This window comes from Choloepus didactylus, chromosome X (genome assembly GCF_015220235.1).
Source record: "Choloepus didactylus isolate mChoDid1 chromosome X, mChoDid1.pri, whole genome shotgun sequence".
NCBI classification, from domain to species: Eukaryota; Metazoa; Chordata; class Mammalia; order Pilosa; family Megalonychidae; genus Choloepus; species Choloepus didactylus.
The window spans coordinates 74,825,950-74,839,380 of record NC_051334.1 but is presented as its reverse complement, the minus strand read 5'-3'; positions in this window follow the sequence as shown (position 1 = coordinate 74,839,380).

The window sequence follows — 13,431 nt, the reverse complement described above, 5'->3', positions numbered from 1 at the left end:
TTTGACTATTTGGTTAAAGTAGGGTCTGCCAGGTTTCTGCACCAGTTACTATTCTTCCCTTTGTAAGTTATAAGTAATTTGGGGGGGGATACCTTGAGACTGTATAAATATACTGTTCATCATCAAACGTTCACCCATTTAAAAAAATTAACTCATTTTTTATTAGAAAAATTGTAGATGTACAGAAAAATCATGCAGAATATACAGAGTTCCCATACCCCACCTACCCAGCTTTCCCTATTATTAACACTTTGCATTAGTGTGGTACCTTTGTTACAATTGATGAAACCATATTATTATAGTTATACTATTAAATATAGTCTATAGTTTACATTAGGGTTCACTCTGTCATACAGTTCTGAGTTTTTAAAGTATTTTTATTATGAAACCTAAAATTTCCCATTTTATCCACTTTCAATTATACAATTCAGTGGTGCTGATTACATTTACAATACTGTGCCACATCACCACCACCCATCACCAAAATTTTTCACCACCCCAAACAGCAACTCCATATCAATTAAGCATTAACACCCCACTCCCCACCTCCACCTGTCCCTGGTAACCTGTATTCTAGTTTCTGAATTTATGAATTTGCATATTCTAATTCTTTCATAAAAGTGAGATCATACAATGTTTGTCCTTTTGGGTCTGGCTTATTTCACTCAACATGATGTCTTCAAGGTTCGTTCATACTGTATCATGCATCTGAACTTCATTCCTTTTACAGCTGAATAATAATAATGTGGTATAATAATAATGCCACATTTTGTTTATCTAGTCACTGATTGATGGACACTTGTGTTGCTTCCATTTTCTGACAACTGTGAATAATGCCACTACACACACTGGCGTGCAAATATCTGTTTAACTCCCTGCTTGCAATTCTTTTTAAAATTTTTAAATTCAATGTATTATAGTCCATTACTGACATTATTCATTTAATTTTCAAAGCAACCCAAATTTGACCAATGCAAGCCCCTTTAAACTGTCTCCAGTATGTTTTTTAAAGTATTTTTTTATTTTAAAATATTTTCTCAATTTTTATTTAGAGAACTTGTATGTTTACAGAAGTCATTTTATTTGTCATTACCATGAGGCTTAAATTTAACATCCTAAATCTATAGCAAACACATTTGATTTGACACCAACTTAACTTTGGTAGCATACACATATATTCTTCCTATATCCCTCTGCCTCCCCAACTTTTTGTTGTGCTTTATAAATTATACCTTTATATGTTGTATTCCAAAACCATAAATTTATCATTTTTTTTTGCATTTGTATATTAGAACCTGTAAGAAGTAAAAAGTAGAATTACATACTGTATTAGTTAGGGTTCTCTAGGGAAACAGAATCAACAAGAGATATCTGTAAATATAAGATTTTATATGTGTCTCGTGCAACTGTGGGGATGCACAAGTCCAAATTCTGTAGGGCAGGCAGTGAACTGGCAACTCCAATGAAGGTGTTCAATGAACTCCTCAGGCCACGAACTGGCAACTCTGATGAAGGTTTTCAATGAACTCCTTAGGCAGCGAACTGGCAACTCTGATGAAGGTGTTCAATGAACTCCTCAGGAAATGCTTCGCTGGCTAGCCAAAAAAGAAGTTAAATGCTCTCTCTCTGTTCCTTAAAAGTCTTCAACTGATTGGATTAAATACAGCTGCTTGAATTCTCATTGTGGAAGACACGCCCTTTGTTGATGTAATTAGTTACAGGTGTAGTCAATTGACTGATGATTTAATAAACCAGCCTTCTGGTTTATTAACCAGCCACAAATGTCCTTGCTGTAATGGTTAGGACAGAGCTTGCTTGACCAGACACCTGGACACCATCACCTGGCCAAATTGACACATAAAACTAACCATCACAGTCCATCCCTTGTCAACTTGGCAGTTATATACATTACCTTAACCATACCTTATCTCTAAGTAGACCACAATAACAGACATATATTTTGTCTAACAATACTCAGCTGTCCTGCATACAACCAGAAATGCACTAAATCTCTCCAGAATAGGGTTCAAGTCCTTGGATGATATTGACTCTTAAACTTGATTTCCTTTAACTTAAATACTGCAAAATGAACAATACAGCTTATGTCATATGATAAGGGAATAAGATAGAGAATAAAACAAAGATATTTGCTTTATGGACAAATAAAAACATATTCATAACAAAACAAGGAGGAAATATCCATGCCATCATAGTCCTTGTTTCTGTAACTGATCACGTGGTTGTAGTTCATATTTATTACTACCTTCTTCCACTAACCAGTCCATGTTCCCTTTGCCCTCAGCAAGCACTTCAGCTGGCCATGGTTCTTTGCCTGGTGGGGTGACCCAAACCTTCATTCCTGACGTTTCTTGGCCATTGATAGTCCTGCCTGGATTGGGTTGTTGCAGTTTTCCATTGACTTTAATCACAGGGCATGGTAGTACTAAGAGACACCCTAGGGGATCTCCTATATTCCAGGAAAACTCTTCTTTACCCCCTTCGTTTTGTTGCAGTGCTATTTCCCCTTGATAGTCAGGATCATTCACCCCAGCCTGTACAGTAATCCCCTTCCTTGCCTGTTGATTCAGAGGCATGAGAAGCCCAAAGTGGCCAGGTGGCAGTCTTGACTTCCAGTTCAGTGGAATTATTGTTGTGTCTCCTGGTGGAAGCACTCCTCCTTTTGTAACTAAGGCTTGTAGACCAGCAGAGCTTAAGCTTGCAGGGACAGGAAGGAAAATTTTTCTAGTGAATCACTAGGAGTGATAGTAAGTGGTGCCACTCCTATTACCACCCCTTGATTCCTGGACCCGTGAATACTGGCTATGGGAGAAACAGCCCCATAGAGTGGACACCAATTCACAGCATACACAGCCTCCTGGAGAACACTGCCCCAGCCCTGCAAGATATTGCCACCTAGTTGGTGCCATAATTGAGTCTTCAACAGGCCATTCCACCATTCTATCAAGCCAGCTGCATCTGGATGATGGGGAATATGGTAAGACCAGAGAACTCCATGAGCATGTTCCCATTCCCTCACTTCATTTGTTGTGAAGTGGGTTCCTTGGTCAGAAGCAATGCTATGTGGAATACCATGATGGTGGATAAGGCATTCTGTAAGTCCATGGAAGCATTGCGTGCAGGCAAGGCAAATCCATATCAGGGTATGTGTCTACTCCAGTGAGTATGTGTCTATTGCAGTGAGAACAAATTGCTGCACCTTACATGATGGAAGTGGTCCAATGTAATCAACCTGCCACCAGGTAGCAGGCTGATCACCTCAGGGATTGGTGCCATATTGGGTACCAAGGGTGGGCTTCTGCTGCTGGCAACTTGGGCACTCAGCAGTGGCTGTGGCCAGGTCAGCCTTGGTGAGTGGACGTGCATGTTGCTGAGCCCATGCATAACCTCCATCCCTACCACCATGACCACTTTGTTCATGAGCCCATTGGGCAATGATAGGAGTGGCTGGGGAAAGTGGCTAACTGGTATCCACCGAATGGGTCATCTTATCCACTTGATTGTTAAAATCTTCCTCTGCTGAATTCACTCTCTGGTGAGCATTCACATGGGACACAAATATCGTCATGTTTTTTGCCTACTCAGAAAGGTTTATCCACACACCTCTTCCCCAGACTTCTTTGTCACCAATTTTCCAATCATATTCCTTCCAAGTCCCTGACCATCCAGCTAAACCATTAGCAACAGCCCATGAATCAGTATACAAATACACCTCTGGCCAGCTCTCCTTCCAAGCAAAATGAACAACCAGGTGCACTGCTCAAAGTTCCACCCACTGGGAGGATTTCCCCTCACCACTGTCCTTCAGGGACATCCCAGAAAGGGGCTACAGTGCTGCAGCTGTCCACTTTCAGGTGGTACCTGCATATCATGCAGAACCATCTGTAAACCAGGCCCGAGTCTTCTCTTCCTCAGTCAACTGATTGTAAGGAACTCCCCAAGATGCCATAGCTGTGGGCTGGGAAAGAGAAGGTGAGGTGGAAGGAGTGGGGGCCATGGGCATTTGGGCCACTTCCTCATGTAACTTACTTGTGCCTTCAAGACCTGCTTGAGCCCTATCTCATACATACAATTTCCATTTTATGATGCAGTGCTGCTGTGCATGCCCAACTTTATGGCTTGGTGGGTTGGACAACACCCAGCTCATGATAGGTAACTCAGGTCTCTTAGTAACTTGGTGGCCTGTGGTTAAGTGTTCTGTCTCTACTAGGGCCCAATAGCAGGCCAAAAGCTGTTTCTCAAATGGAGAATAGCTATCTGCAGAGGATGGTAAGGCTTTACTCCAAAATCCTAAGGGCCTGCATTGTGATTCTCCTATAGGAGCCTGCCAAAGTCTCCAAACAGCATCTCTGTTTGCCACTGACACTTCCAGCACCATTGGATCAGCTGGATCATATGGTCCCCATGCCAGAGCAGCTTGCATAGCAGCCTGGACCTGTCATGGAGTCTCCTCTTATTCCTGTCCCCACTCAAAACTAGAAGCTTTTCTGTTCATTTGGTAAATGGGCTGGAATAGCACACTCAAATTAGGAATATTTTGCCTCCAAAATCCAAAGAGACCAACTAGGCATTGTGCCTCTTTTTTGGTCATAGGAGGAGCCAGATGCAACAGCCTATCCTTCACCTTCGAAGGGATAACTCAACATGTCCCACACCACTGGACACCTAGAAATTTTCCTGAGGTGGAAGGCCCCTGTATTTTTATTGGATTTATCTCCCATTCCCTGACATGGAAATACCTTACCAACAAATCAAGAGTAGTTGCTACTTTTTGCTCACTAGATCCAATCAACATGATATTGTCAATATAATGGGCCAGTGTGATGTCTTGTGGGAGGGAGAAATGATCAAGATCCCTGAGGACAATATTATGACACAGGGCTGGAGAGTTGATATACCCCTGAGTATACAGTGACTGTATACTGCTGGCGTTGCCAGCTGAATGCAAACTGTTTCTGGTGGTCCTTACTAACAGCTATTGAGAAAAAAGCATTTGCCATATCAATAGCTGCATACAAGGTAACAGGGGATGTGTTGATTTGCTCAAGCAATGATACCACATCTGGAACAGCAGCTACAATTGGAGTCACCACCTGGTTAAGCTTATGATAATCCACTGTCATCCTCCAAGACCCATCTGTTTTCTGCACAGGCCAAATAGGAGAGTTGAATGGGAATGTGGTGGGAATCACCATCCCTGCATCCAAGTCCTTAAGAGTGGCATTAATCTCTGCAATCCCTCCAGGAATCCAGTATTGCTTCTGGTTTACTATTTTGCTAGGCAGGGGCAGTTCCAGTGGCTTCCACTTGGCCTTTCCTACTATAATAGCCCTCACTCCATGAGTCAGGGAACCAGTGTGAGGATTCTGCCAGTTGCTGAGTATATCTATTCCAATTATGCCTTCTGGAACTGGGGAAATAACCACAGAATGGGTCCAGGGACCCAATGGGCCCACTGTGAGATGGACCTCAGCTAAAACTCTGTCAATCATGTGACCTCCATAAGCCCCAACTCTGACTGGTGGACCAGAGTGATGTTTTGGGTCTCCTGGAATTAATGTCACTTCTGAACCAGTGTCTAATAATCCCTAAAATATCTGATTTCCTTTCCCCCAATGCACAGTTACCCTGGTAAAAGGCCATAGGTCCCCCTGGGGAAGGCTGGGAGGAAGATTAATAGTACAAATTTTTGGCAGTGTAACAGGGTCCTTCCCCAAGGGTACCCAGCCCTCCCCTCATTCAAGGGGCTCTGGGTTTGTAAACTGTCTCAAGTCTGGGAATTGATTAAGGGGCCATGACTCTCTGTTTTTGTAATTCAAGGTAGACTTTTGATCACTTGACCTAGAATTCTGCTTATACAGCTCAAACAAGAATTTAGTTGACTGCCCATCTATTTTTCTGCTAGGTACTCCATGATCTACTAGCCAACTCCATAAGTCTCTGTGAGTCAGATTATTTAGACTGCTGCTTTTAGCCTGTTTTCCATTGTGGTAGCCACACACACCTTGTCTTTGGTGATTAACTGTTGCCACGTGGCTTCTGCTGACTCAGAATCTGATTATCCCCTTGTGTTTAAGGATTCCAGCTCAGTGACAGCAGTTCCCACAGTAATATCTTACCTACAGAGAAGGGTGACTGCAGAGCTCTTCAGGGATGATGGAGCTAGTCTCACAAATTTATTCCTCACAGTCCTTGTAAAAGGTGTGTCCTCTGGACATTCCAGGGGTGCGTGAGCAGGTCTTCCGTGATAAATTCACTCTGACATTCCAATCTCTCTAAGCTTTTGAATCCCCTCCTCTACATTATTCCAGGGCAGTTCTAGCATTTCAATCTCAGGTAATGTCAGCTGCCTTTTGATTCATGTTTCAGCCAACCATCCAAACAAACTGTTAACACCCTTTCTAACCTCTTGAGCTACAACATTGAATGGAGAATCTCTCCTTAGTGGGCCCATATCAATAAATTCCACCTGATCCAACTTTATAGTCCTTCCACCATTATCCCACACCCTCAATATCCATTCCCACACACATTACCCTGATTTCTGTCTATATAAATTGGAAATCTCATGCAGTTCTTTTGGAGTATAGCATACTTCCTCATGGGTCACTACTTTGTACCTCACCCTTCAGGACCTGTTGGGACATTAGTCTAGTTATAGGTCTTGAAGCAAAGACTGGTGGTGGGGGTGGGTCATGAAAAGAATTAGAAGTATCCCTCAAGCCATTTACTTCAGGACATTCCATTGCAGTTTCATCTTGTGAAACAGGATTAATCTCTCCAGATAGAGGAGTGAGGGCTGCTTTCTCAGGAGAGGTGATTATAGGTTTAGCAGGCACTGAAGTGTTAATCTCTTTAGGGGAGGTCAGATGGTAGTCTCCTCAGGGAAGACTGGAGGTTGGGAAGCTGTTTCCTCAAAGCAAGCTGGATGTTGGGTAGCTGTTTTTTCAGGGAAGACTGTAGGTGTGGGGGCTGTTTCCTCAGGGCAAACCACTACAGGTATATCTAACAAAGACTCAGCAGAATCCAGGGTTCCAATGTCCTCACTGCCATTATTATCAATCCATATGTCCCCATCCCAAGTTTCAGGATCCCATTATTTTCCAATCAATGCCTTTACTTTAGTAGTGGACACCCCGAGAGGTTGAAATTTTATTTTACATTGTAAATCTGCTACTTGCACAATGAAACTCTGGATCTGGTTTTCAGAAATCTCAAGTCTGTGGCCACAGGAAATAAGATTTTCTTTCAGAGCACACATAGAAACCTTTACATCTGTCATACAGTGCTTAAGTTTCAAATTTGAAGCCTTTAGCTCATCCCTTTCTCTTATAACTTTATCCAGCATATCTAAGAGCAACCAGCCAACATCATTATACCTCTTAACTCTGCAAAACTCCGTTAAGGTGTCAAAAACACTGTCACCCAGAGCCTTGCTTCATACAGGAGTATGATTAAGAGAATTAAATGGTGATATTTTTGTATCTCCATTGTCAACTCATGCCATGGACTGTCAGTACCATCTTGATTATTGGAAATGGAGTTGTTCTAGTTTGCTAATGCTGCGGAATACAAAACAACAGAGATGGATTGGCTTTTATAAAAAGGGGATTTATTTGGCTACACAGTTACAGTCTTAAGGCCATAAAGTGTCCAAGGTAACACATCAGTAATCGGGTACTTTCACTGGAGGATGGCTGATGGCGTCCGGAAAACCTCTGTTAGCTGGGAGGGCACGTGGCTGGTGTCTGCTCCAAAGTTCTGGTTTCAAAATGGCTTTCTCCCAGGACGTTACTCTCTAGCAAGCTTGCTCCTCTTCAAAACGTCACTCACAGCTGCACTGAGTTCCTTCTCTTTGAGTCAGCTCATTTATATGACTCCACTGATCAAGGCCCACCCTGAATGGGTGGGGCCACGCCTCCATGGAAATATCCCATCAGTTATCATCTACAGTTGGGTGGGGCACATCTCCATGCAAACAACCTAATCCAAATGTTCCAACTTAATCTCCACTATTATGTCTGTCCCACAAGATTGCATCAAAGAATATGGCTTTTCTGGGGGACATAATACATTCAAATCGGCACATTCCACCCCCTGGACCCCAGAAAAACATATTCTTTCCAAATACAAAATACATTCATCCCACAATACCACAGAAACTTAAATCATTTTAGTAACAATAGTTAAGTACAAGATCCTATCAAAATCAATTACAGGCGTGGTGAGTCCTAAGGCATAATTCTCCTTTAGCTTTGGATCTGTGGACTTAGAACAAGTTATATGCTTCCAATATACAAAGGAGGGACATTCATAGGATAAACATTCCCATTGCCATAAGGAAAAACTGAAAAGAAAACAGGGTTCACAGGACCAAAACAGTTCCTAAAACCTGCAGGACAAACTCCATTAGATTTCAAAGTCTGAGAGTCATTTACAGAACGATGTTGCATCCTTGGGGCTTGAGAGAGCGGGAGTCTAACCCTTCCTAAGGGCCTTTCTGGCAGCCCTTTCCTCTCCAAATGCTTAGGTGAGTGCTCCAACATATCCACACATTGGGGAGACCACCTTCTAGGCCCCATCCTCCTCAAACATCGGGGCAGCTCCCGGATTCCCTTCCATCTCTGGGGCACATGCTCAACCCCTTCAGAACAGTGTGGTGGCAGCCAGGCTCTCCCCAATTCCCTGGAAATGTGCTCAACCCTCTTTTGGGACCTGAGGTGGCAAAACTCTTCCAGAGCATCGAGGCGGAAAGCCCGCCCTCAACCTCCAGGGCAAACTCACCCTTTCCATGCGTGTGGGCTGCTCCGCTCTCCCAGCCCGAGACCTCTTGACTCCAGACCTCAACCTCCATGGCTCTGTCTTTGAAGAAATTTTTCCTTCAGTTTGTTCCTTGTCTGTCTCCTCCAGTCCAGACTGGTAACGGCTCTGTCTGTAAAGATCTTGCAAAAATTCTGTTGGCTTCGCATGAAGCATGTAGGGGTCAAAGCCATCAGACAATAGGACTTTCCACATATCCTTTCTGGATAATTCCATCTCCAATCTTGGCTTGTACTGAAATGGTGGCTGGGTTCCATGTTTGGTTACATCCTCATGTTGGGCTGTAGCTTCTGGGATTCCACCCGCTGGAAGCTTGTAATTTTCCAAGCCATCAGCTTCTGGTTTCTTTGAACCCAAGAGTTCAGTTCTAAGTTTCTCTCTCTCTGCTCGCATTTTACTATAAGCTGCAAGAAGAAGCCAGGGTACCTCCTCCACATGTAGTCTGGAGATCTCCTCAGCTAAGTATTCCAGGTTGTCACTTTCAAATTCTTCCTTCCATCTGACATGAGGATTCAATTTTGCCAAATTCTCTGCCACTTTAAAACAAGAATCGCCTTTCTTCCAGTTTGCAACAACACATTCATCATTTTGGTTCAAGGCCTCGTCAGAAGTACCTTTAGAGTCCATATTTCCACAAACAGTCTCTTCAAAGCATTTTAGGCCTTTTCTAACAAACTCCTCACAATTCTTCCAGAATCTTCCCCTTATCCATTTGAGAAGCCGTTCCAACATGTTTGGTATTTGCAAACTCAGCAGCACCAGCACCCCACTTCTCTGGTACCAAAATCTGTTCTAGTTTGCTAATGCTGCAGAATGCAAAACACCAGAGATGGATTGGCTTTTATAAAAAGGGGGTTTATTTGGCTACACAGTTACAGTCTTAAGGCCATAAAGTGTCCAAGGTAACACATCAGTAATCGGGTACCTTCACTAGAGGATGACCGATGGCGTCCGGAAAACCTCTGTTAGCTGGGAGGGCACGTGGCTGGTGTCTGCTCCAAAGTTCTGGTTTCAAAATGGCTTTCTCCCAGGACATCACTCTCCAGCAAGCTTGCTCCTCTTCAAAACATCACTCACAGCTGCACTGAGTTCCTTCTCTTTGAGTCAGCTCATTTATATGGCTCCACTGATCAAGGCCCACCCTGAATGGGTGGGGCCATGCCTCCATGGGAATATCCCATCAGTTATCATCTACAGTTGGGTGGGGCGCATCTCCATGCAAACAACCTAATCCAAACGTTCCAACTTAATCCCCACTATTATGTCTGCCCCACAAGATTGCATCAAAGAATATGGCTTTTTCTGGGGGACATAATACATTCAAACCAGCACAGGAGTCATTAGTGCCTTTGAATCTAACCAGAGTAGAAAACCAGTTGTAAAAGCCCATTTTAAGATTCTGTTTCTCAAGAACCACTCCTGGAACCAAGCTGTATTAATTAGGGTTCTCTAGGGAAACAGAATCAGCAAGAGATATCTGTAAATATAAGATTTTATAAAAGTGTCTCATGCAACTGTGGGGATTCACAAGTCCAAATTCTGTAGGGCAGGCAGCAAACTGGTAACTCTGATGAAGGTGGTCGACAAACTCCTTAGACAGTGAACTGGAAACTCTGATGAAGGTGTTTGATGAACTCCTCGGGAAACACTTCGCTGGCTAGGTGAAGAAGAAGTGAAGGTCCCCTCTCTGTCGTCCTTAAAAGTCTTCAGCTGATTGGATTAAATCCAGCTGATTGAATTCTCTCATTGTGGAAGACACACCCTTCATTGATGTAATCAGTCACAGGTGCAGTCAATTGACTGATGATTTAATAAACCAGCCTTCTTGTTTATTAACCAGTCACAAATGTCTTTGCAATAATAGTTGGGACAGTGCTTGCTTGACCAGACACCTGGACACCATCACCTGGCCAAGCTGACACATAAACCTAACCATCACACATACTAAAAAATACAATATAATGGTACTGGCATTTATAATTTCCCATAGGGTTACCTTTACTAGAGGTCTTTCTTTTTTTTTTTTTTTTTGAATCTACAGATTTTATTGAGATATATTCACATACTATATATTCCATCCAAAGTATACAATCAATGTCTCACAGCATCCTCACTTAGTTGTGCAATCATCATCACATTCAATTTTAGAAAATTTTCATTGGAGGTCTTTATTTTTTATGCCTTTTGATCTACTGTCTAGTGTCCTTTCCTTTCACTTTGAAAGACTCCCTTTTAGCATTGGTTGAAGGGCAGATCTAGTGGTGACAAATTCCCTCAGCTTTTGTTTATCTGGGAATGCTTAATCTCTACCTCATTTTTGAAAGACCGTCTCACTGGATATAAAATTCTTGGTTGGCAATTGTTTTCTTTCAGCATTCTAAGTATGTTGTCCCATTGCCTTCTTGCCTCCTTGGCTTCAGATGAAAAATCAGTACTTAATTTTATTGGGGCTCTCTTCTATATAACACATTGCTTTTCTCTTGCAGCTTTCAGAATGACAGTTGGATTACTATCTGTGTGGGGTAGTTCTCTTTGAGTTTATCCTGTTTGGGGTTCATTGTGCTTCTTGGATGTACATATTCATATCTTTCATTAAATTTGGGGAGTTTTCTGCCATTATTTCTTTGAATATTCCCTCTGCCTCTTTCTCATTCATCTCCTTCTGGGACTCCCATAATGTATATATTAACACACATGATGGTGTCCCACAGGTCTCTTAGGCTCTGTTCACTTTTTAAAAATTCTTTTTCCTTTCTGCTCCTCAGCCTGCATAATTTCAATTGTCTTGTCTTTGAAATCACTGATTCTTTCTTCTGCCAGCTCTGATCTGCTGTCGAAATCCTCTAGGGCATTTTTTTAGAGAAGTTGTGGGTTTACAGAACAATCATGCATAAAATACAGGATTCCCATACACCACCACACAACCAACACATTGCATTGTTGTAGAATATTTATTATAGTTGATGGTAGCACATTTTTATCATTGTACTATTAATAGTTGTACTTAAAAAGCCCATGTTTTTGTAGTGTAGTTCCATGGATTCTTTTAAAAATTTTTATTCTGTTAACATATAAAAATCTAACATTTCCCCTTTTAATCACATTCAGATATATATTTCAGTGCTGTTAATTGCATTCACAATGTTGTTCCACCATCACACCATCTGTTACTAAAACATTGCCATCATTACAAATAGGAACCATACATTTTAATCCTTAACTTCCCATTCCCCATCCCCACCCCACCCCTAGTAACCTATATTCTAGATTCTGACTCTGTGAGTTTGCTTATTCTAATTGTTTCAAGTCAGCAAGACCATACAATAGTTCTCCTTTTGTGTTTGGTTTATTTCACTCAACATGATGTCTTCAGGGTTCATCCATGTTGTCACATGTATCAGAACTCCATTCCTTTTTATGGCTGAATAATATTCCATTGTGTGTATGTTCCACATTTTATTTATCCATTCATTGGTTAATGGATACTTGAGTTACTTCCATCTTTTGGCAATTGTGAATAATGCTGCTGTGAACATTGGTGTGCATATATCTGTTTAAGTCCCTGCTTTCAATTCTTTTGGGCATATACAGAGCAGTAGAATTTCTGGGTCATATGATATTTCTATACCTAGCTTTCTGAGAAACTGCCAAACTGTCTTCCACAGCAGCTGCACCATTTGACATTGCCACCAGCAATGAATGAGTGCTCATATCTGTCTGTATACTTATCCTCTCCAACACTTGTTATTTTCCATTTTTTAAAAATAGCAGCCATTCTAATGGGTGTGAAATGGTATCTCATTGTGGTTTTGATTTGTACTTCCCTGATGGCTAATTATGTTGAGCATCTTTTCATGTACTTTCTGGCCATTTGTATATCTTCTTTGGAGAGATGTCTATTCAAGACTTTTGCCCATTTTTTAAATTGAGTTTTTTATTTTTATGTTCTTAAGTTGAAGGATTTAAATAATATATTCTGGATATTAAACCCTTATTGGATATGTAGTTTCCAAATATTTTTTCTCTTTGAATAGGTTGTCATTTTACTTTATGATAAAGTCTTTTGAGGTTCAAAAGTTTTTAATTTTGATGAGGTGTCATTTATCTATTTTTTCATTGTTACTTGTTGTGCCGGTTTGAGTGTATTGTGTCCCCCAAGTGCCATTATCTTTGTGGTCTTGTGTGGGGCAGACGTTTTTGGTGCTGGTTAGATTTGCTTGGAATGTGCCCCACTCAGCTGTGGGTAATGATCATTTTGATGAGATGTTCCCATGGAGGCATGGCCCCACCCATTTGGGGTGGGCCTTGATCAGTGGAGCTATATAAATGAGCTGACTCAGAGAGAGGAGACTGAGTGCAGCTGGGAGTGATGTTTTGAAGAGGAGCAAGCTTGCTAGAGAGGAATGTCCTGGGAGAAAGCCGTTTTGAGGCCGGAGCTTTGGAGCAGACGCCAGCTGCCTTCCTAGCTAGCAGAGGTTTTCCGGATGCCATTGGCCATCCTCCGGTGAAGGTACCCGATTGTTGAGGTGTTACCTTGGACGCTTTGTGGCCTTAAGACTGTAACTGTGTAGTGAAATAAACCCCCGTTTTATA